The sequence below is a fragment of the Caloenas nicobarica genome, chromosome 3 (assembly GCF_036013445.1).
Source record: "Caloenas nicobarica isolate bCalNic1 chromosome 3, bCalNic1.hap1, whole genome shotgun sequence".
Lineage (NCBI taxonomy): Eukaryota > Metazoa > Chordata > Aves > Columbiformes > Columbidae > Caloenas > Caloenas nicobarica.
The window spans coordinates 105,821,582-105,846,356 of record NC_088247.1 but is presented as its reverse complement, the minus strand read 5'-3'; the positions used below and the strand labels follow the sequence as shown (position 1 = coordinate 105,846,356).

The window sequence follows — 24,775 nt, the reverse complement described above, 5'->3', positions numbered from 1 at the left end:
TCTTCTTTCCCCAGACTAAATATGCTTTGGGTGTGATGCTAATGTTTCTTCTTTGGCAGCAAGGCTGGACCTCCACCATTCCTCTGGACTACCACTATTAGCAAACAGAGTCTGTTGAAGTAGCACTGTAATGGCTGGGCAAGGCAGAAATTTTCAACTCCTCCTGTCACTTGAGTGGTGGAAATAATTACCACTTTCATAATGAGCAAGTTTAATGAACAGATTTTAAATAGACAAACTGAAGTGGTGTATTTTAGTGTCTTTGTGATGTTTTCATGCAGATGTAGTCACTAAAATTATGTGTATATACTGTGTGTTAAAACATTCACTATGGTTTTTGTTAACATTTGTGTGTACAGTTCTGTCGGCAGAAAGGTTATATTTTTCAGTAATATAAATAGTGAGTATGCATTATATTTGCTGGGAGAACCGCTTGAGGCTGGTTAAGTTTTCTTATGTAAGACACCTGGAATATATATTTTGTCTTTCCCTCGACTTCTTTATTACTGCAGAAGCGGCCAAACGTATTACAGAAAATGAATTTTAATTCCTCTAGTTTGTGAAACAAAAACATGGTTTGAGAAAGGAGCAAAGAGGGATAGATCAGAATAGCAAGATTTGAGAACTTGGTATCCACAAATCCTGCTTGTGTTGGTTTTGTAGGTCAGTTAAAAAACCCCCGAACTTCTCCTTTTGTATTAATGTAGATAAGTGATACATTTCCTCCCAAGGCATGCCTCTTCCTCTCCCCATCAGATACTTTTCACATATGTGGAGATAAAATTCCTAAGTAGCCCTTTCTCCTAACCTAGCTGGCAAAGTCTCCCCACCTAGATAAAATGTCTGTTAGCGAGAGTCTCTGTAAAAGACTTACTGATCTTAGGGTTTAAATTAAATAAGAAATAACTTTTTTCAGTGCCTTTTTTCTTTTAAGAATAGACTCAAATGTATGTGTGCATATTTAACTTTTTTTCTTTAAAATGAGAGGAGTAATTAAGTGTAAGTAATTAAGTTTCCTCTTTCAGTATTTCTAGTATTATAAACGTAATGCAGGGGGTGCAGTGAGGCTAAAGGACAATTTCTAGTCCAGAAGGTTCCCAGCTTACTGATCTCTTTACAGAAATTCTTATTTTTGTATATGCTGAGAACTTACTTGGGAAAGAGCTGCCAAAGCATTCAGTGATATAAAAAGATACTAATCGGTGCACTCAACTTTAATCCTTCTCCTCTGCCTGAAGGTCTTGTGTTGGGGTTGCAGTAAATGTGGGGAAATGTCTCTTATCACCCCCTTTCTGACAGTGATTCTGGTGATGACTTAGAGTAATTTCAGGTACTGGTAAAGGATCCCCGTTGTCTTACTGATTTGGATATATTTGAGGTACTCTTGTGTCTTGCAGGCTTTGTCATGTCTGTAGCTGTCCTTATTGCACACCTGGGATGTAGTGAAGTACCACTGTTGTGACTTTGCTAGTGGGAAATTAAAGTGTGAAGAAATGACATAACTTGCCCAAAGTCACCAGGGAAGTCTGTAGGCACGGTTTCACCATTGGTTTAAGCAGCGTAATTGCAGATGGCCACCAGAAGGGATTTTCTCTGTGGTGCTTTGGTTCTTCCTTCCATTGGTTTTGGTGACAGTGCATGTGCGCAATCACTGGCCACTGTGTGAGGGAGCTGGTGGAAAAAGGTCTGCGTTCTCCTTTCTGGCAGTATTATACTCTTAAATTGGTTTAACTTTATCGCGGAACTACATCTGTGGCAAAGCACAGATTTGAACATGATGCTCTTGGGTTCCGGGTTCCTGTGGTATAGTCTAGTTTAGAACTATACAGTCTCTCTTGGTACAATACCTGTCGTCTGTCTGGATTTACTCTAGCGCTCAGCTTCTCCCAGGATAAAATCTGGTTGAACTGGGAGTTGTTGCTCTCAATTGTCATTTGTCCTGTGCTCCCAGCTGATCTCTGTTCAAGGCAAGGATCAGTGAATGTCTCAAAATATGGTTGTGGTGGTGCTTTAATCTTTCAGGGCAGCATATTAAGGTAAATGGGAATTGCAGTTGGCTGGCTTAATTATGCTGGGCTGAAAACTGGAGCCGCTCTTGAATTGCCACATGAGCTGTGTGGCCATCTGTCATTGGGGCAACAACTTGTATTCTAAGGGGCAGCTGGCAAGGTTGAGGCTTGCTTCAGCTGGCAGGCTTTGTTGGGTGTTTGTGGGTTGGGTTTTTTTTTGGTTGTGTGTTTTTTTGTGTGGGGGTTTTTTTTTTTTTTAATTTTAATTTGCTACTGCGTGTCAGAGCCCTGATTTATGGATAAGGAAGAGAGTAGGGCTTGCCTTAATTGTTTGTGTAATTAACTTAAAAAATCCCAAGAGGAACAGTGGGCATTTCTGTGAGAATAAATTACGTTCGTATAACTTGCGTTCTGTGTCCTTATAGAGTATTTCTTGTGGTTTTGAGACATAACAAGAATGTGACAGTTGTGAAGCGATCGGTGTGCCTGTGGGTGCATTGAACCATACATATGGAACAAGAAAATAATACATTTTTACTAAAATGCACTGTTACATTGTGAAAGCACAAACACTGAAGGAAATGCATTGAGAGTCAACCTACAGAAAGGATCATGTAGAAGATTCAAACACTTGGACTTTGTACCAGTTCTTCAGAAACTTTTACAGCCTTCTGAGTAAGGACATGGGAACTCTCAATGGTATTGATCATATGGACACATTGCTGTGAGCAGACAGATTAAAAAACAGTAATAACATCATTTTATCTGAGGAAGACTATGTAGGTTTATGAAAGGTAATTGTTGGGAAAGCAAGTAGTTGGAGAAAACACTCCAGTTGGCAGTCAAACAATATATGGCTTTTAATTTTAAGTGCTCCGAATATTTTTATCAGAAGAAGGGGTGTTATTCCCTTTCTTTTTGTTTCATTGGTTGATAGTTTTGTGTGTGTGGTTTTTGTGGGGTGTGGTATGTGTGGTTGTGTATGTTGTCTTGTTTTGGTATTGGTTTTTGTTTTGTTTGTTTATTTTCTACCTGAGACCAGGAACGTTGACAGTTTACTGGTTTCAGGAAGTCTCAGGGAGCCCGGGATAGCATTTTACATTGGCTCTTGCAGGAGTCTAGCTGCTATTGTTCATCCTGTACAGCCATCTGATATGTTAGGGACAGAAAACAACATAACTTTAGTAATAGATTCTTAGTTCTCAATCCTAATCTGGTCTGGTGCAGATGATATTCTGCTCTACCTTAAACCCCCTGCTAGCTGCTCTAAAACGACCTTTATAGTGATGATTGATAGTGTCATACATGTACTCTGTCCACTTTTCCCTACTTTTCTAGCACATGCAGTAGACCAGAGGCCGTTAAAGGGAATATGTGCAACATGCACTTACTGACTTTGTGCTGCTGAGAGACACTGGTTTGCTGTCAGAACCTGTCTCACTGTTGTGCCCTTCCAATGTTTAGAAGTAATTGGTAGACCCCCCAGGCTGTTAAGTTTGGAGTCTTACGAACATGCGGTAGGACATGTCTGAAGCATCTCATTGCTTCATGTAGCTCAGAGAACAGGCTGGAATTAAAAATTTCTGTCGAGCTGTACTACTAAATTATGTCATTAGCTAGGTGAAAGCAAATTTTTCATGGGAAACTTTTTTTTTTTTTGCTTTCAGATGTAGTGGAAGCATTTGTCTTAAATAATTGCTTCAGATTTCCAGGAAATTATATTTAGTTCTCTGTACTTTCCAATCTGAAAAATATAGTTGCCTTAAAAAAATATAATGACTTGGAATAAAAAGTTAACAATTGTAAGTACCAGGAAGGGCACTGACAAGCTGTTGTACTCATTTATACTGGCCAGATGAAGTTCAGTGGCACTCTAAAATTACTTGCAGTGTAATTATTTTTGATAAAGGATTTGCCTGATATTGTCTGTATTTTGAGATGTTTAAGTCCATGCCTTAGTTGCCTTGATTTTTGATCTTAGGCACCATGCTTCCTAATAGATATATTAGAGACAGCTTTATGTTTGTAACCATTCTGTTCTGTCTGAGGCTGTCTCATTGCAGCGGGGAGAGGCTGTGGAGTCCTGGTGTGTATATATATATTTTTAAATGATTTTTAGCTTATGTTTTAATACACATCAGTGTCCTGTCTCCAGTGTAATTTGTGGTGATGAGTGGGGAGAATGTGATGTTGGTACTACTCTTTCCTCCACTTCTTTTTATCTCTCCTTTGGGAATCCAGAACTCTTCTGTATTTGCAGTGAGGAACTAGTTTGCAGTAACATTTGGCTTTATAGAAGATGAAAATTCATTTTGAATTGCTCTTTACTCAAGATGTCTGCAGCTCTGTGTTTGTCCACTAAGGGCACCAAACCAGATCTTTTTTTGGCGCTTGTGTCATTGGCAATTTTGTTGTTGTGTTGGTTCTAGAAGTTTTCCCTTTGTATGATTATCTTCCATTCACAATACTGTCACAGCTGAAGGTTTGCAGATCTTCAGCCACAATCCATTACTCTTTCATTAAAAGAAAGCTGCTTTCTCATTTGTTTTCTAAAGAACACAAAAGACATTTTAAAAATGCTTTTTTCTTTTGCCTAAAAATCTAAGCTGATGTAGCCAAACTGGATTTCGTTTTGAAATGCACGTGACTTCTTTTATTTTACTTTAAGTTCGAGGCTTTAGCTCTCAAGTGAGATGTGTGATTAACAATTTTTTTTCAAAACCTGTTACATTATCTCACAGCTCTTCACTTTGTAGGAATATTGACATTTTGGCTAATAGATGGCACCATCTATAGCATAAATGGTTCTTACCCTTGGAATGTAGAAGAGTTCGCTGCAATGAAAGATGGTTTTAGTCTTTCACCTAACTGCTGCTCTTAAAGTCTTGTTAGCATACTACTGTTTTGTGTATGCTTAATTATATGTATTCAACAGTTTACTGCCTGACAGTAAATCTAGTTTGAGCTCTAAATATGACTTTTACTCTCCCAGTCTAGGTTGTTATAAATGTTTAATGTTTAATTTTTCTCATTCTGGTAACTGCATTTGACTAGTGCACTTGATCCAGAAGGTATCTAATATTTTATTGCCATATGCTTTACTTAGTACCAGATGAGAACCCCAATATATATGAATTGCTTCTCTGTATGTTAATTAAAAGTAATAGGTATATATTGCCTAAAGAAGCTGTAGCTTCTTGCCTGTATGCAAGGCCTAGAATTGCTTGCGGGCTGTTTTTCATACATGGTGCCTATGTATGTACTTTTTTTTGTTGTTGTTGGACTGCTATATTGCCCATGTCATATGTTGCTATATATCATACATTAGTATACATATAGCTGTTACCTAGTACCAGCAGAGCTCTTTCTTTGGGGGTAAGAGGGTTGATGTTATGAAGAAGGTATGGATAGCAGTTTCTTCAGCTGAAACTACAGGAGAAGTTACTAGAAAACATAAATTTATAAGTTTGTATTGAGTGATTCCTCTCCTGTCCTGTATTCAGGAGAATTGGAGAGTGTATTGAACAAAGAAAAGTGGTATTTTTTTCTTTGTTATAGAACTTTATTTCTGTAAGGTGTAGAGGTCCAACTTTTTATATTGTTGTTATTATTATAACCTAAACTCAGAGTGGTTACTGTGTTGTAGTGTCCTTCCCCCCCCGCCCCCTCCCCATTTCCACATTCTGTCTGATATTAGCCGTGCACAAGAGTTTAGGTCTCACTTGCTCCTCAGTAGGAGAAGAAATGTCACAGCACTCATATTGGTGATGGATTCCCTTGGCTGCATTGGGTTGCTTACTTGGACGGTGTCTCTCTTATTTCATATTCCCCCACATGCTATTGTATTTGGTTTTGTAGTTGTTATTGTTGTAGCTGTCTTATTTTTCATGTGCTGTATGTGCATACTGAGATAATAAAAAGTAGGAAGATGAGGACATTTGGAAACTCAAAACTTTGACTGCTCTGTGCAAGTGGGACAGATGACTTTTCTGCTGAAAAAACACAGTATCTGTTACCACTCTGAGACTAGTTGGTGACTGCAAGGGAGGGAGAGGTTATAATTTTGCAGTTAAGGATGGTAGGAGTAGAGAATCAAGTGCAGTAAGTGTCCTGACTCAGGGCTGGTGTCTTGTCCTGCAGCCTCTTTTGTTCCTTAGAACTGAATATTTAAATGTAGGAATCTCGACCTCACTTGGAGAAGCTTGCTTCGTGGTCAAAAAGTGGAGGTTACTCAGTGGTTGGGTGAATCCTACTGGGGCACAGAGTTGCAAACACAATTTGATGAAGAGGAAAAGGCAGAGAAGATCTTAGCAGTGTTTTATATTGGTTGGTACTGATGGGTGGGTGAAGGCTAAGTATATCAAGCTTCCACAAGAAGAAATGGAAGGGAGACAAACTTCGAAATGCATGGATGTATTCTGGAGTGTGTTTAATTCTTTGCCTAAATGAAGATAGAAGCAAGTCGTGTTTGAGGGGGTACCATCTACTGGAGAATTGTGCTATGAAGGCTTCATCTTCTTATTTGTGCTTTATTCCTTAAACTTGCTGAAATATTTGGGAATCAGCCTCTGTGGCTGGTCACTTCGTGTACAGATGTATAGGTTTGGAATCTTCCTTTGCTGCCTTCTGTGGCGTTTTCTGCAAGTGAAATTTGTAATCCAAAACACTGAAACATCAGATTTTACAGAAGCTTTGCATTATCTAATCTTGTATGTATTAATAAATTTGTACTGGTACATTATTCAAAGATCAGATGGAAAAATATTTCAGATTTCTAAAACGAAGGACAGGTTTCTTCTCACAGCTTTCTGTTTGGGTATGGGAGGAGAAAGTAAGCAAAAGATGAAAATGTGGAAGAGGTGAGATGGTGGTGGAATTCTTCGATTTTCGTGTTGCAAAAAATGAAGAGTCTTCTGGAAAGGAATTTATGGTTCCTGGTAAATTAATACTAGCCATCCCCTCTTAATAGAGGTAGGAAGTTCTTATAAGAAATACTTGTTCCCAAATTCAAAAACTAGTATATAAGTAGGAACAAAAAAACCAGTAATCAACTAAACCCCAGAAAGCTAACCCAAATTGCATATTTATAGTATCTGGATATAGGATGGATATTGATACATGTAGAGGAAGAAGAGTAAAGATTGCTGTAGAAAATTTTGAGATTAATTTCAGAATGGTGAGATATGGTGCATGCTGAAGGTTAATATTTTAAAGAATTATTCTTAAAATCTCTATTCTGTGTAAAAGTCAGAAAAACTACATGCGAACAAATTACTTCAGTAAATATACCGGCATTTTTAATATATAATGTTTATTTTTTTCTGTCTATAGAATATGTACAGTTTGTTTTGTAAATTAGCCATAGTTTGAGAATAAACATTTCAAGAATTCAATCTGACAGTTGTTTAGAATACATCTTTAGGCAATTTTTGTGGCTATGTTGAGCATGAATGTAACAAAGATGGCTAATACTCCACATGCTCGACCAAAGTACAGGGGGAGATATGGCAAAGCATAATGCACTTGTAAAATATCCTTGATACATATTTGAACATTTAGAATATCCCAGTTTTGCTAGTGGAAAAACAAACAACAGAGATCTAAGGATGCTTTTCTGGATGGAATATAATTAATAGTTGACAAGTATTGTATATTTCAGTTCAGTGGAGGAAAACATCCACTTAATTAGTAGGCTAGATTTAACTGTGCTCGTGACCCATGTGGCATACTTTAAGTTGAGTGCACAAAATGTGTTTTACTTGCTGAAAATGTTTTGAATGCTCATGACTTTAAGAACAGCTCATGAAGGATTATTTTCTTTTGAGTATTTAGAGATACTGAATCTATTTGTGGCTGTGCTTGCACTTCAAATATAACAGACTGGATGAATATAGTTGCATAATGGGTGCTTTTTATGCTTCCAAATGGACAATGTCCCGTATGTTCTGCATATGTACAATTTGAAACTTAGTGCGATCTGTTGTACTGAGGTTGCACTGTACGCTCTCACTATCCTATGGCAGGCATGGGTCTGCCGAGAACGTGGATGTGGCATACTGAACAGCTGTGTAAAAGGTATTGTCATCAGTCTGTAGGTTCTTTGCATGCAAGGTTGCCCTCTAGGAAGACTTAGACACTCTAGAGGGGCTCTCTTTGAGGTAAAGATGCTAGACGGGCAATAAAAACCTCCCGTGTCTAGAAGTGGTGGTTAGTACTGGATTGGAGATGAAGCACTGAAGTTCTCCTGGATCAAAATATGCAGGAAAGGTGAAAGAACAGGAGCAGAATGAAGCAGGCTCTGACTCTTCTCAGTATTTAAGATCCTTTCTTTTTTAATATCTAGTATCTGTATGCACACATGCGTAGCTCTTATTTTGTGACAGAGGTCCTTCACTGAAGACAGAACCTCCTATAAGTCTTCTGAGATATAAAGTGGAATTTTTTTTTTAAAATTCTGGAAATATTTTTATACTTTGAAAACATGTAGAGGTGTCTGTTAGTGGAAAGAAATCTCTATGGTGGTGTCTCAGTTTTGTTTACTTGTTCATTTCTGGTTATAACTGGGCACTTCCAACTACCATAATATTTTCCCATGTAGAAATGTAGATAGTGCAGTGCATCTCTCTGCTACTGGTGTCCGTTGTGCCTATCAACTGGAAATAAAGATCCATTCCATCATACTTCAGGCTCTGGCCTGTTTCTCATCTTACGCTAGTATCAGAAATCCACACAGCACTGGCATGAAATAATTCAATGACTGTTAAGTATTATACTTCAAAGATATGAAGCCTGACATCAAATCAGGCTCCTAGTTTTTCAATCATGGCTTGACTGATGCATCAAAATTTCTTCATGCTCTGTACTCGTTAGTGATCAATGGGCATATGCTCTGACATCTAGAGGGAGAAATACTGTCAGCCAGCTTCTGTACAATGACAGGGCTCTTTGAGGTGTAATCTCTATTTCAAAGTAGCCTGCCTTGTAGCCTTGCTGGCTGGAAGCCTGAGATTTCACAGGGCTTGGGTAATGCCCACTTATCCAGCCCTTGCTTGGGAGCGTAGAGAAGCCATAGGCTGTGCATTTTCCTCACAAGGTTAACTGCTGCCCAAATACCTTTTGGGGGTGCCGTGTTTCAGAAACAAATGTATGCTTGTATGGCATCAAGATACTTTTGCTATCTTTAGAGTGGAGGGAAAAGTGGCCGTTCTATCAAAGTTTCAATTGCACAGTAATGAGCGTGACTCTGTAGTTTGCAAGTTCAGTCAAGAAAAGCACGGGATAAATGTGGTTAATGAAATGGAGGACTTTTGGTACTGAATCAATCTCCTGTGTTAGAACAAGCTAAAATAATTGACATCAAACATTGGAAACTATAGCTTGCTAGATACTCCTTTATTGTCACCATCAGTTTTCAGTGATATTTAAATTCAAAGGAGTTCATAGAAAACACTCATTGTCCCCCTTTTGTATAGCAGTGATGTCTGAAAGAAGCAGCAGTTGAAAGAGTATGAGCAGCAATGTCTTTTAAACCCTCCCTGCCTACTCTTGGAAGACATTAAGTATGTACTCATGAACTGAGTAGAGTATCTCGAGATGGCAGCAGCTGTTCTGAATTGGCTCCATCAGTTTCAAGCAAGTCTTTGAGGGCAGAGTTCTTAAACTATGTGGCCATCATCCCAGGTGGTCAGTGAGGAGAAGAGGTGGCCATAAGCGAGGCAGCAGGGAGAGGGTGATGTGAATGTTGTTCATGTAACTCCCAAACACTGCACAGTTAAGATGCAAGTATAAGCCTGTGTGAAAACAAACTCAACATGATTACTTTTTGTGTCTTGCTTCCCTCTGTTGTAGTCTTGCTTGCAACCATGTCCACAAGCTCTTCAGGGTAAGTCTGGGGTTTTCTGCCCCTGCTTCAAGTGTTTGAAGTGACTAACTTGGCTGTGTCTCCAGGTGCTACTGCAAATTAATAAGCGGAGCAATTGAGTAGTTTACAGGTGTGTCAGATTGGTAAGTTCAGAACAGGTGAAACTATGATAAGATGACTTGATGGAGGAAACTGAAACTAAGATGATGATTACGAAGACTGACAGAAAATAGGGCCAGGAAAATAAATTCAATTTGCTTATGTTATATAACTATCTTAGTGCAGTGTGTAGATTCATTAGTTTGAGAACACAGTTTGTAAGGGAAAGTGTGTGTGGCTGCACTTTTAGCAAATTGACTGTAATTTAGAGTGAAGGTGTAGGAGGTTGAATATATTATTACTCTGGCTTTCTAGCTGGTGTGGTCTTTTCTAGCAGGTGAGTTTTTCAGTGTGTTCAGCCAGCATGTGTTTTAGCAGACTTCAGCTTACAGTTACAAAAATCCCTGAAATCATGAATTGGTACAGTAGTGCTTCTTGGTGTGGGGTTTTTGGGGTGTGTGTGTTTCGGTTTTTTTGTGTGTGTTTTTTTTAAAAAAAAACACATTGAGAGCCTATAACCATAATATGGAAAAAGAATGAATTATCTCTTCTTGTACCAGGAGAATATTCATGGCTTTGTACAAAGATGATCTACAGTAGTAGTGTAGGTATTTCATTGTCGGGAGGAAAGACGATATTTTGAAGATCACCCTTAAGAAGGTGATACTTGTAAGCCAAGGACATCATCCATGCTGGCACAAACAGAAATGGCTGGAAGAGCACGAGATGGGATGGGAAGAGAGCGATGGGAGCAGAGCTGGCTAGGTTGCCTCAGCTGGATGTCTTAAGGAAGATCTGTTGGATGTCTTGGACTTTGTCTTGCTTTCTTTCTCAGCTCTAGTGGTAAGGGATAAATCTTTTCCTATACTTCTGTAATCAAAGCTTTTCTTATAGCCAGGTTTGAGCAGTGTAAACGAGATCACAGGGTCAAGCAGCAGTTTACTTCTGCGTGGCTGTCTTCATGCCTGCCTTCCAGGGTAAACGCAAATACCTCTTTACGTCTTGGAAAAGTCTTTAATATGGGAAGATAGGAGGGAAGCAGCTTGAGTGTCCTGCTTAAAACTTACGCGGGTCAACTTTGACCTCTTCTGTATTTTTTCTGTAGACATAATTAAAGAAATTCCAAGTGATGTTTTGGTCAGTTACTCATCAGCATTCAGTTTTGTAAAAAGAGTTGCTTCTGCTCTAAAATTGTTTTTTTGTTACAAATACCTCATCAGTTGCTATTTGTCATTAAATAAACGTAGTGTGTTTGTAAAGACTTGATGTTTTCCTTACCTGGTCAAGTGTGTAGAAGTACCTATGATATTTTACAACCTAACTCCAGGTCAAAATGCTTGATAATGGTGTTTTTTCCTCTTCAAACCTCTGGAACAGGAAGACGATGAAATGAAACTGAGTCTAACAGTTGGGAAGTAATGAGGTAATGTGTATGTGATGGAAATCTAAGAGAAGAAGGAGTTTCCGTAACTGCAGAACACTTTTTAACAAGTCATATTTTAGTACTTTTAATCAAGTCTTTAAGTTACTGTTTTGATTTAACCTAAAATATTATTCTTATTCCTTCGTAATATGTTTCTTGCTGACAAAATATATTTTGATACAGATTCTTCAATTGCTTAACATAGTAACACTTGTCAGTGTAGAAAATACGCATTTTTATGTAGCTGTGTAAGATATGTAAAGCCGTGTAGTTTTACATGTGTATGGTTAAAAATACTATGATCTGTCTTCCTATCCTAATGTCATAATGTCTGAGATCTTTGGATGCATGGAGTACTCAAGAGTGAAAATGGGCTGAGGGTTTTTGAGATGCTAATATACAACAAATGTGTGTTTTATAACAAAGCATTCCTTGGATAAAAACAGTTGGATTGGAGCATCATTGCACTAGTGAGGCTATGTGATGTGAAATCTAGAGAATAAATACTTAAAGTCTTGGTATGTTGAGCAGGGAGTGGAAGAGTTTTTACCTGACTGATCAGAATACTGGAGTGAAGCAACAGATGAATCATTCTCTGATGTGCCTTCTCCCTTTGCTGACTGTATGGGGAGTCTGGGATTCTAACTTGGGTCATTCTTCAAAAATGGATGGAACAGCCTTTTGAGCTCATCTTTTAACCTGTTAACTTGTTTTAACTCAAATTAGCTGTGTTAGCAAAGCCGTGGGTGCTTTGGAAAGGACTCAGAGTCTAGGGACTCCACAAACTCTCTGGGCAACATGTGGCAGTGCTCAGTCACTCTCACAGTAAAAATGAAGTCTCTTTATGTTCAGGTGGAAACTTTTGTTTTAAATAATATCCTTGCAGTGCTTAAATGCTTTCTCACTTTTTTGTAGAGCTGTAACCTAAGTTTTGCAGTGCTTTGGGCCAAAGAAGTCTTTGTTATTTTAAATAATATTTGTGCAGTTTCTTCTCCAGAAGAGATAATTATCTTGTTTGTAATATCGTGTTCCTTATTAATGTTAATGCTATTTATTCCTGCAACCTTTTAAGGATAATAGTGAGATGACCTAAAAACCACAAGAAATTAATACTATGAAGTGGCAGCTCTTCTCAACCAAGGTATTGCAACTGACCTAGTCTGATGTACTAAGTAAAATTAGTTTGGCTAAATGACAGGTGTTTATCATTTCTGGTGGATGAGCATGTTTTGAACTGTTTCAGGGCTGTACGCCTGTGACTCTTCTCTTATATTTTTGTATATATATCAAAATTGTGTGTAGAATGCCTGGACAGCTATGCATTTGCAAACAGCTGCATTTCTATTCTGTATTTGTTTAACTTTTTGGCAACATTAAGTACGAAAAGGGACAGGATCAAACTGTGTAGGCTTCTTGGGAATATGAGGAGGAGAGGGGGAGTCAGCCCTAGTTGTGGGATGGAGGGGAACCTCCCTGTGAGGCACCTGCCACGGGGAATCTTGACATCTTTCAGTACTCTCTACTCAGTCTCTTTCCTTTTTTTTTTTTTTTTTTTTCTTTTCCTATTCTTTATCTGAAGGAGAGAAAGAAAACAAGAAGAATAGAAACTTGCATTAATTTATCAAAAGTATGCCATTTGGTTTTCTAATAAAAAATCAGGATATAATTAATTTTGTTCTCCTCCAGATGTCCAAGAGCAGTAACTGCTGGACTGGGGTACGTAGGAGATCCTTACTCTACAGGGCAGGGAAGAACAGCGTGTCCTCCATGTGCTGCTGTTTCCTTGAATGTATAGTACAAATCCTTGTTTCTAGCTTTCCTGATGTTTTGTAACACATGTTGGCAATGGAAAACAAGTTATGTTCTTCTAATTTGTATTTATATCATGTATTAATATTGTAAAACTTGGCAGAAAACCTATTTAGTCCTATATCCCAGAGTAGAAGGATTGAGTATGGATAATTGTTCTCTGTTATAGTGATTACTTCCCTTTCTTTCTCAAAGCAGCTCAGGTTTAGGTAGGCTGGTGGCCCTTAGTACTACAGTATTTGGTGTTGATAGCAATTTTTTTCTGGTAGCTTCTAACACATTCAAATTTGAATCAGAATTTACTTACTACACTGGTGTTTTATCATTTGACAGTTTTCTTAATGCATCTTAATAACATATTCTAATATATGGTGGCAAATAAGTAATGAGTAACAAAGCATTTTCTTCCTGCACCCTGATGATGCTTGGCTTTACTCTAGTTCCACATGCTGTTTTCTCACAGTCATTTTCCTGAAGTTAAACAGAGCCACGCTTTCCTGCTCTTGTCAGGCACTTTGGAGTTTGTAATTCAAGTAATAGAATAATAGGAACAGTCATGTTAAGTCTGACTGGGTGCATGCAAACCTTGCCACAGTTAGTCTTGTAAAATTCAGCCTTATTACAAAATACATTAGAAACAACATACTTTTGACTAATCCAATGATAATAAATGTGTGCTCTCTTTTTTTTGTGTGTGTGCGTGTTTCTAGCATAATTGAGTAGCCTTGCTGAAAGTCGGGTTAAAAATAACTATATTCACCAAAGACAGACCCCCATTACAGTATAAAAGAAGAATAATTTGGGGAGATTTAATGATTCTCGCCCTCCCGTCTGTAGTATATTTAGGTTTTCAATATAATGTTGCTGGTTATGCTGTTCATACAATGGCATTTCATGTTTTTTGGGGGGCTGTTTTTTAATTTCAACTGTAACACTTGAAATACTTATGTAAGTGTTGATTGTAGTACTTGCACAGGAGGAGAAAGTAGTGTCTATCTTTAATATCACTGTAATAGTAAATTAAGGGAAATAGCCAAAGGAGGTAGTAGAATTAATATTTTACCTTTTGCAGTTCACACAGTTACCTTTTTCTAGTAACGTGCTGTTGGATATCCAAAACCGTATTATTAGCTCTAAGTGTTCTTTTTACTCCCAACTATCTGTCAAAGTTACAAGGTCCAGCTTTTTGCCTCTGGACCGTTCAGTGTCCCTCAGCTTCTTCCTAGATTATGATTTGGGTAAATTGCCACTGCAGCTGAACACGACTTGGAAACTTGGGTACAGGATGTGTTTGCCCATCTATACCAGTAGGGATTGTTCCAGAAAACTACACTTCATAGTCTGTTGGCTGATGTTGTGTCTGAAGGCTGCGTCAAAGTGTTATCTTGGATCTATAAAAAGTCAAGACTCAAGCTGAGGTTTCCTTGGTGGCCCTGTTTTTCCACAGTTATACTAAATGATATAAAGTGCTTAAGTTGATGGTTCCTGGTTCTTGATTATTAATTTTTTCCTCTTCTAATGTAACATAATAGTAGGATACAGAGTGGGAAGGATGACAGGCAAACCTAGTAAGCTTTAAAGTACTATTAATGTATTTTTTCCTCCTCTTGCTTATTTCTAGGAGTAAATAATACTGACTGTACCCTCCTCCCCCCCAGCACCCAGGGAGAACTGTCTGGCCCTTCATCTTGGTTGCTTTTTTTCCTTAGGTTTTTTGCCACTGCAATACAGATCTGTGACTGCCTTCCGTTGTCATAATAGATGTTTCAGAAACTCTTTTAATTCTCAAGAACCTTAAGAAATTCCTAGTGTAGTATATCAAAACTGCTCCTTGACATAACTAGATTCCAGCTGGGCCAATGTATTGATAGATGCCAGTCACTTCTGATGTAGAGTCCGTACAAGGCAGATGGCTTTGCATGGCAAGTATCTCCAAATCTGCCACTACTCTTAGTAGCATGAGATAACATGGTTTTTCTTTTTTCTGCCTGTGTTACAACAGTGCTCTGCAGATGTGTCTTGTGGCAGAGGAATCTGAGGGAGGCTTTCATTTCCCAAAAATTTGGTGAAATGATTGTGCCCTGAGATTGTTTTACGGGAGTTATGCTTGAATAGTTCCAATAGTCACAGTGAGACTTGTAGCTATGTGGATTATTTCATTGCATAAAAGTTTTCCTGTCCTTTCATGTGGAGCCATGTTTCCCTGTGCAGGGTTTCTCTTAGCTTCACACTCATTCCAGAAAATCTGCAAATGGATCAGTTACGGGCAATAGAAAATGTGAAGTGTAAAATGTATTAAGTGAAGTCTCTGTGTTCTCACTGAATTTACTCATGGCTATACTGTGGGTTTCCCCCCATTTTTTTTTTTTTAAGACAGCATAAACTCAGAGGAAGAATTAAGTGTCATGCTCATTCTTTAGTTCCAGCAGTGCTAAAAGCAGTTACTGCTGCAGGATGAGATTAGGTTGGAAATAATTGCCACCGGAAGTTAATAAAACCAGGAATTTACAAACTTCTGATTAATTCTTTTTGGCGTTTATGGGTATCAATAATATCCAGACTTGCTCTAATTAAAGAATGAAGGCTTTTTCTTTATAGCTCAACTACTCTCTGCTTGTTAGAAATAACCTATCCTCACAAATATCTTGTATTTATTTTACATATGCGAGTTATGGCATTTTTCTCAGAAAAACGTTATCTAGCCTGAGCCAGGCTGTCGGAGAATACAGACATACTGGTTTGCCTTAATGGCCATTCCATAAAACTGATTCATTTAATTGTCCCTGCTGACCCCAACCAGAGTCTACCCTCTGCCCAGTATGTAAGTTTTGTAGGCTGCTGTTCATCTTCTCAGTGTCCGGACGTTTTACAAACAGCATGGTTCAGGGAGGTGAGTTTTCTATTGTGTGTGGGGCTTTTTTTTTGGTGTTTCTTTGTTTTTTGTGTTTTTTGTTGTTTGGGTTTTTTTGTTGTTGTTTGGCTTTGGTTTGTTTTTTGTTTGTTTTGTGTAATGCTGGTGACTGCTTAGTTCAACAATTACTCTGTGTCACCAGAGTGCATGTGTTCTGGTCACTTTGGTGTTGCTGCTGGAGATTCTATAATTTCTTCCCATCTAAGATACCATCTCCTGGTAAGGTTGGCTTTTCATAGGGAGAAAGAAGGAAGGGGTTTGTGTTTGGGGTTTTGGTGTGTGTCTTTTTCTTTTTTCTTCCCCCCCCATCACGGTAGCTGCAAGAGTGTGGTGACAGGGTTGCATTCTTGCCTGTGTTCAGGCACCCTGAAGTACTGCCTGAAATTATAGTGTGGTGTGGTTGATGGGAAACATCTTTCTGGTCAATTCTGATACAGAAAAAAATGGGAGTACTTGAACCTCTTTTGCTGTGTGTTTATTGTTGTTGCTAGCTATGCTTTTCTAATGAGATGAAAGTTGCTGTATTTCAGCCAAACAGGGGGATAACCTTTGAGACTGGTAACTTGACTGCTCTAACAAATGAAGCAATATGACCAGGTAGAAATTTTAATCAAATTTGTCCTAATTGGAAACTTGAGTTAAGAGTCAAAACAGAAAAAAAAAAATCAGACGGTAGTAATCAAGTCTATTTTCTTTATTATCTCTTAGAAATCTATTGAGGAAAGGCTCTTTAGCACTACAGAGGAAAGGCACTGTATATTCTTGAACCTTTAAAATCTACTTGGTCAGCTTTTTCCCTGTAGCGTCAAGGAACCATGCAGGAAGGCCACAGCTTTGGAAGTATTGCTTTATTAATGAGAATGCACCCAAAAAGGGATCCTTGTCCCTTCTCAATGAAAGCTTGTCAGAGCAAAGTAAAGCTGCCTCTTAAGCAGGAAGGGAAATTCTCTTAATAAAATACTTGCAAAGCAGCCACCTGGAGATTTGTTTATTAGTTTGCTAAATGTTATAGATGATGCTGTAGTACATTTATCATCAGTTTGGGAAAACAGTATAATTTAAAAAAATACCAAAGGAAAAAATCTGTCTTCGTACTCTTTTGTTGGTATATTGTTTGAAACCTGCTAGCACTGATAATTAGATAGAGCTCCTTGTTTTAAGAAAGAGTTTTCCTTCACTCTTTAAAATGAATTATCTAACAAGTAGCCCAAGCAGTAGGCATTCGCGCAGTTATTCTGTATGTTTAATAAAAATGCACGTGTTAATGTATTTTTTTTCTTAATTCAGTCCTGGTGTTAAATACCTTTTCTGAGGAGGTGGTTGTGGAAAGAAAATAGAATTTTTCATCAAATCCTGGTTATCATTTTCTGTTCCTGGCTTCTGAAAAGGAAAATATTCTTCATAGTACTTGGAGAGCTTTTTAACTAGTGTTCACACGTGGTTTTTGTGCTGGATAGTTTTAGACTATGAACTCCCTAGTGAACAAGATTCAGAGATGTGAGCAACTGTTTGTGGCTGTTGATAACTTTTAAAGAAGAATAGTTGGGGACAAGTTTTGGGCTTGCAGGCAGTTTCTTTCCCAGTTGTCTCCTTTCTGTCTGCTTTGTGCCAGCTCTAAGAACTCACATTTCTGCCTGTATTAAGTATGCAGTATTTTGAGGGTGCTGCTTGACCTAAGAGACCTTTGAGGGGGTGTTTTTTCTCTTGTTTGATTTGAGTAACTTATGTAAGAAGGATTTTTGTAGTGGGCTTCACAATGAGCTGATGAGGAGAAAAAATCAGATTCTTAGATAAAAGTTAATTTCTGTTAAATCCTAAGAGTAACACAAAAAATAATCTGAGCCTTAAGAAACTCTATGTAGATATAAGTAGTAGTTGCTTTTCTGCTTGTAGAAAATATATTTAGATGTCTTTTAAAAACTAACATGAGCTTTTGAGCAAATAGAGATAGAGATGAGCATCTGATCTATTCTTATTCTTTTTAGGCCATCATGACTGCACGACCTATTTCCAAAGAGTAAGAAGCTGTCTCATTAGAGTATCAATGTTTAAAAGCTTAGGATGTAAACTCCAAAAAGGTGGGGGGTGGTGTGGTGTGTGGTTTTTATTTTGCTCTGTGCGAGTACCAAGACTTTTAGCTTGAAACATAAACTATTTTTTTTACTCTCTCAATTTAAGAAATAATTTCCATACAGGAAAAATTCCAAGTATTCCACATACTTTTTGTTTATCAAACTGTTTCAAATTTCAGTAAGCTTGCATATTGTTATGTATCTTTGGTTTCTTATCAGTAAGAAATGATATGTATATTTAAAATAGAAGTCAGTAATGGTTATTGTGTCTAGTTGTTGCTTCCCAGAAGGCAGAATCTCTTTATTCCATATGGTGCTCAGTAAGTCTGATCTTTCTGTAGTCTTTAGGAAAGCGTACATTTTTAATGTCAGGTCTGTCCCGTTTCCAAACTGAAAGCCTGCTGCTCTGAGTGGAGATCTGTCTTTGAATCTTTCTGGCTGGGTCTCTTCCAGTTCCAAACAGCACTGACTCCTGTCAGAGATTAGTCCTTCTCATTGACCTGTGCCATCAGAACCTTACAAAAATACCTCCTCTTAGATTTTTATCTCTGTGAGTCAAGCTGCTTTGGATATTGCTTGGAAAATACTGCAGGGTTTTATTTCCATAATGATGAGTAAAATATATTACAGTATTTATTAAAGTCTCTTTGTGTTAGTAGTAGATGAGTTTGCAGCTACTTCTTATTCTAGTATCAATTTTTTTAACATTAAACATAGAATGAAGGGAATTGCTGTATACATGCCTCTTGTTTCTGTTTGTTTGTTTCGAAGTCCCCTTTGGAGAAGTGGAATTTGACAGTGAAATACTACCAAAATGCTCTTGTCTTTAGGACGTGTTGTATCTGGACTCAGTGAACTGTGTGCCATTTTTCTCAGTTTTTGAGTTGTTTGGTTTTGTGTGATAGGGGTCTTTTTGGTGGTGTGGTGTGTGTTGTGTGGGGGTTTTTTTTTTTGGGGTGTGTGTGTGGTGGTGGTGGGTATTCATAGCTAGTGGCTTTCACAGAGATATTCAGATAGCTCTCAAAGGAAAATGGTGTCCATTTCAAAAGCAGCCTGCCATTCATTATTTAAACTAACCCTGAAATGCTGCTCTGAATCAATGAGAGAGCCTCTACTGGGGTGAGAAAACGTAGCTCTGAGGTAGGAAGTAGAATGTATCATTTCTATACTCTGAAGTAGAATATATCATTTCTATACTTGGTATCTTTCAGATTTTGGTACTGTATCTGCTTCTGAGTGTTAGACACTTGTCCGGAGGGTTTGCAAGGACATAGGATGAGTGTCAGTCACACTGTTGATACTTACATTTATTTAACAGCTCATTCCCAGGGATTTTGCCTTTTAAAGCAAAATGGGTGGGTGTGTTCTAGCTTTTTGGTTTGACAATTTGTTACTGAAATGGTCATGGTTTTGCAGTTATTGTACCTGCAAATACAGAACTCCTGCCTTGTATTTCTGTTCTACAAGTTATTTTGCTTTTATAGCTATCTCTCTTGTGTGTACCTTCCTTTTCTGCTACCTGAAGCTTGTGTTGTCTTTTCTTTTCCGTGGTGATTCTAAACTAATCCAGCAGTGCAGTAGTTGGAGCTGTCATGTCACAGGCTGGCAATGTGCCTTATCCATGTTTTGCCAGATGTTAGGCAAGATTCACTCTACCCAAAGCAACAGAGCTTTATCAGTTCACATTTTAGTTGCATTTCTCAGATTTTCTTCTAATTTTGAAGATGGACAGTGGGATTTTTTTTTTGTCTTAATAGTTTTATTTCATTCCAAAATTGCACCAGTTCTACTTAAGATACTCAATGATGAACTCCTGTTACTGTTGAAATTAGTTTCATAGACAAGATGAATTATCACTTCATTCAAATAGCTTCAGTGTGGGTTAACTTTATTTTTTAGAAGTGTTCTTCTAGGACCTACTTGCAAGTTTTTTTTAAAAAAGTTTTTGTCAGCCTTACTGTCTTCACAACAGTTGTAAATATTAAAGACAAATTCTGGAAATATTATCTGAACATGTAGACATGAAACTACATGCACATGTGTTTCTAATGAAGATGGTACGGACATGATAAACTTTATCTAGAAGTGATTAGTGTATTTTTTAAAAATAAACTACAATCTGTGTATGAAATAAAAAAGTTAATTGGGTACTCTTTAACGTACATACTTCGATAGCATTTGTGGAAATGCAAGATAGGCTTGTTTATAGCAGTTGATAGAGTGGCAGATAGATTTTATTTTTCTTCCTCTTCTGGAAGTGTTTGTGCTTACTGGTGGTCTTAACTTTGCGAGAGGTAAAGCTTGTAGTTTTATGGTTCAGTTGTCATAAGCCATTTTCAGCTATCAGATTGAGGTGCTTTTTTAAGTTAAACTTAGATTTTGACCTGTCAGTGTCGCTAAGGTTTTTAATTTTCAGTAAACATTCTTTTTGAAATAATTTTATCTTAACATGTAACTGGTGTAAAATATTCAGGTAAGTGTTTATTTGAGAGCGGACTCAATTTAATATCTTAAAGACTGAAAGTGTATTGACTTGGTTAAAACCATGATATCATCTGGCAGTCATTTCAGCAGGTGTTTCTATGAGAGTATTAATATTACACAGACACTCCCCCAAATTTGTTTGACTTTTATGCTTGTACCATTAACAAGTGTTATTAAATGCCTTTTATGTTATTAGATGCAGTAACTGATGCTGTTAAGCCTTAAAATAGGTTTTTAAAAAATAATTTGGAGGCACCGAGGTTCTGTGTTTTAAAATATTTTTCTGTTTTAAAGCAGGCACGTGTCTGTTACATGAGTGTTTTTTTAGAGGAAGATTTTCAAAAAACAGCTCAAAAAACAGTTCTCAGTCTGTATCACGGGTGTTGTCATGTTGATTGCTTCGGGAAGGGTAACATGAGTCTTCAGGAAATACTGTTTTCTGAGAAGCGTTTACCTGAAAGCTGGCACTATAGCTGGTTTAGTCCATTGAGAGCTAAATGGAGCATTTGGAAGGCTGAAAACAAGCACCGAGGCTACTTCTCTAACGGATCGCACTTGACAGCAACTACACAGGCTACTTTGGGAAAATAGTATCAGTTGTTATTGTTCCTGAAATGTCAGAAACCCAGGGAGCAGCTGGCCAGCCCCTCAGAAGTGTGGCAGAACTGCCGGTGAGAAGGAAGCAACGTGGCTCGCCGGCCTCTGGTTACACTAGAGCCAGCAAATTACCTGTGCGCAGTTGGCAGGTTGGTGGCAAGGCCACGCTGGAGGCTCTTGGTTCCTGAAGCCCCCTCTGCGAGCTGCTCTCACGGTCCGTGAGCCGCTGTCGTGATGCGTTCCCCATGCACCGGTGCCTCCGGGCTGGCATTGCTCAGCAGTGCCCTGGGCACCTTCTGCTTCCCATGTGCTGCGTGGGTTCCTGCTTTCCCCTGGTGCCCTTCTCTCATCTTCCTTGCCGCTCGGATGGAAAAAAGGAAGATTTTTAATTCGTCTGATACCTGCTGTGAATCTGAGTGAATACATACATATCCCTTAGTGTCATCTGTGCTGGAAAAGTGATCTTTGAGCAGGACTCCTGCCATCCTCCTAGATCCACTGCAAGAAAGTGAATGCATTTATTTTCTGCTTAGTTAGTCCTTCAGCGTTTCAGCCAAACTGACCTTTACTTCCATTTTCCCCCACAGGCTTCTGCCTTCTCTTTCCAGCAGTAATATGTTTTATCCTTAGTGGCCTCCATGGGTTTACATCTAAGGACCTGATTGGGGTTTGTCTCTGCCCTTTTCATTGCCTACCACGGGATCAAAATTCTGTGCTTTGATTTTTTTTTTTTTTTCCTTTTTCCTCTAGTTTTCTTTGCTTATTATGCTTTTGCTGTGTTCCGTGTGGCAATTTTGAACTATAGTACTGACCAGAACAGGGGCAAAAAAACCCCCCTGCCATTGTGGCGGTCATTTTGGGTCTTCAGTGCAGAATAGGTGAACAGGCTTAAGGCAAGACACTCAAAATCCCTGAGTAGCATGTTTCTGGGGGATATTAGCAACAGAAATCATAATTACTGTATCAGACCTTAAAGAGAAATAAGGGGTGCTGAGTAGTTACGTGCTGCAGTGTGTTTTGCTATGAGAGCGCGGCTGCTGGTGCCTGAGCCCCTCCTGGCAGGGCCACCTCAGACCTGCCGCTCCTGTCCTGCTCTGCCATGCGAGGGAAGGCTGGGAACACCCACAGCAGCTTCTCTCTTCCACCTGCTGATACCTTGTTGAGTTGGTAGGGTATTTTTGATCGGAGTTTGAAAGAAACAGGTAAAACTAGGTGACTGAATTGTGATCGTGCAATGGGTCTGCTCTGGGGTCTGTAACCTCCTGCAGGCATGTGATGCCGGTGCTGGGCTGGATGCTGCTTCACAGGGAAATGCACTGAAGTTAGTCTGTCCGTGTCTTTGAGGTTTTTTTGTGTAATGCATAAATACTTACTGTTTACAGGTAGAGAAGTGCTCAGATGCTGGTGAGATGTGTCATGCAAGTAGCAGGCAGAGAGGGGAGAGTGAGAATCACAGAATGTCAGGGATTGGAAGGAATCTTGAAAGCTCATCTAGTCCAATCCCCCCGCTGGAGCAGGAACACCCAGATGAGGTTACACAGGAAGGTGTCCAGGTGGGTTTTGAATGTCTGCAGAGAAGGAGACTCCACAACCCCCCTGGGCAGCCTGTTCCAGTGCTCTGGCACCCTCACCATGAAGTTTCTTCTCAAATTTAAGTGGAACCTCTTGTGTTCCAGTTTGTACCCATTACCCCTTGTCCTATCCTTGGTTATCACCGAGAAGAGCCTGGCTCCATCCTCCTCACACTCACTTTTTACATATTTATGAACATGAATGAGGTCACCCCTCAGTCTCCTCTTCTCCAAGCTAAAGAGCCCCAGCTCCCTCAGCCTTTCCTCATAAGGGAGATGCTCCACTCCCTTCATCATCTTTGTGGCCCTGCGCTGGACTCTCTCCAGCAGTTCCCTGTCCTTCCTGAACTGAGGGGCCCAGCACTGGACACAATATTCCAGATGTGGTGGGGTAGCTTCTAGCTGAAGTTAGAGAGGTTGCACTGTTTTTTTTTGATAGCAGTTTCACGGTTCACTCCTGTCCTCAAAAACTGGTGCTGCTGCTGCAAAAAGGATGATGGTTCTTCCCAGTCGTGTGGTCTTTGACCCCTCGTTGTGGCTGGGCTGGGCTGGGCTGGCTGCTGTGCTAGCTACCGGCTCTGCATGGAGGTGTGTCTTGCAGGGTTAGTCTGCAGGTGCATTAGCCAGCCGATTAGGCTCTCCTGATTGCCCTGGGCTGTGTGAGGTTGCACACATTCCTCCAGCTAACTTCATCTTTTTACCAGTTCTGTCCTCTACTTAGATGGCCTGGCAGTGTTGTGATCTGTTGATGATACATGGCAATGTTTGCAATTTTTAAGTATCTGCTAAGGTAGAGGAAAAATTGGAACCAGAGAAGAGCAGGATGGCACTGAACTAGCTTTTTCTTCAGAATTTTATTGGTTAGCTGTCACTGATATAGCAGCTTGTGCTATGATGACATGCATAATCCTATATAAATGCAATGTTTTGTAATTCATGTCAGGAAAAAACCAAAACCACTCTTAAGAAAAATCAAGACATTAAGATCTTGAAATGTAAGGAGATCTTCAGAACTTTAAAAATTGCTTTTCTTTGTATTTTGAACAGGCTAGTTTAATATTTGAAGGGTAGTTTGCATTTTTTTGGCATTGGCCTTTCTTCACCCTAATATATTCAGGAAAACTGCTTACTCTACAGTATTGCTTTTCTGGCTATCACTTTTACATCATGTTTTACTCAGTTGAAAAGTGAAAAAGCAGTTAAAATGAAAAGGAAGTACAAAATTCGCTTCTCACAGTTAAGCATCTGTGAAAGTATACCTTTTTACATAAGGGGAGCTGGGCTTTATTTTCTAGATGGTTTTTATTCTGGATTTTTTAAAATTCTTGTGTCGTGCTAGTTGTAGGGCATGCAGTGATACGTAGATATTCCTTGCTTGTTTTGAGCATGTTCCAGAAATATATGAATATGGAAAATTGAAACTGAAATCAGTTTTTGAATTAAAACCTTTAAAAATTATACTCCTCACGCTTACTGCATTTTTTTTTAAGAGCAGGGAGAGAATATACTCTTTTCTAAGTATGACGTAGGCAAACAGAATAGGTATTTAAAGTTACCTCCATTTTGCAGAAAGATTTGTATGCTGGTCTGGGCTATTCCTGAAGTGTTTTGGGAAAATTGTGCCTTGAGTTTTGTACTAAATGCCATGTTTACTAAAGGGCTTCTTGATAACATCTGGTTAATAATTGAAACTTCAGTGTTCATCATCATGCTGATAGCATTAGGTGAAAAATCTGAAGTAATAAGGTGTTGGAGTTAGCACAGTGAATTAGGTGCTTGCAGAGAAACTGAAAGCCTTAGACGTGTGTGGTGTGTTTTGTGGGTGTTTTTGGGTTTTTTTAAGCAGCTTTCGGTATAGCTGCTGCGTACATACAGAGAACCTAAGTTAATTCATGTGTACTTTCTCATGTAATTTTATGTATTGCTAGGTATATTCTGA

General features: G+C 38.8%; 1 protein-coding gene across 2 annotated transcripts in view; it reads left to right on the top strand.

The window, feature by feature from the left end:
* The window catches only part of FBXO11 (F-box protein 11), a 77,593-nt gene that overhangs the window by 11,784 nt on the left and 41,034 nt on the right, over positions 1 to 24,775 (top strand). The window lies entirely within an intron of this gene.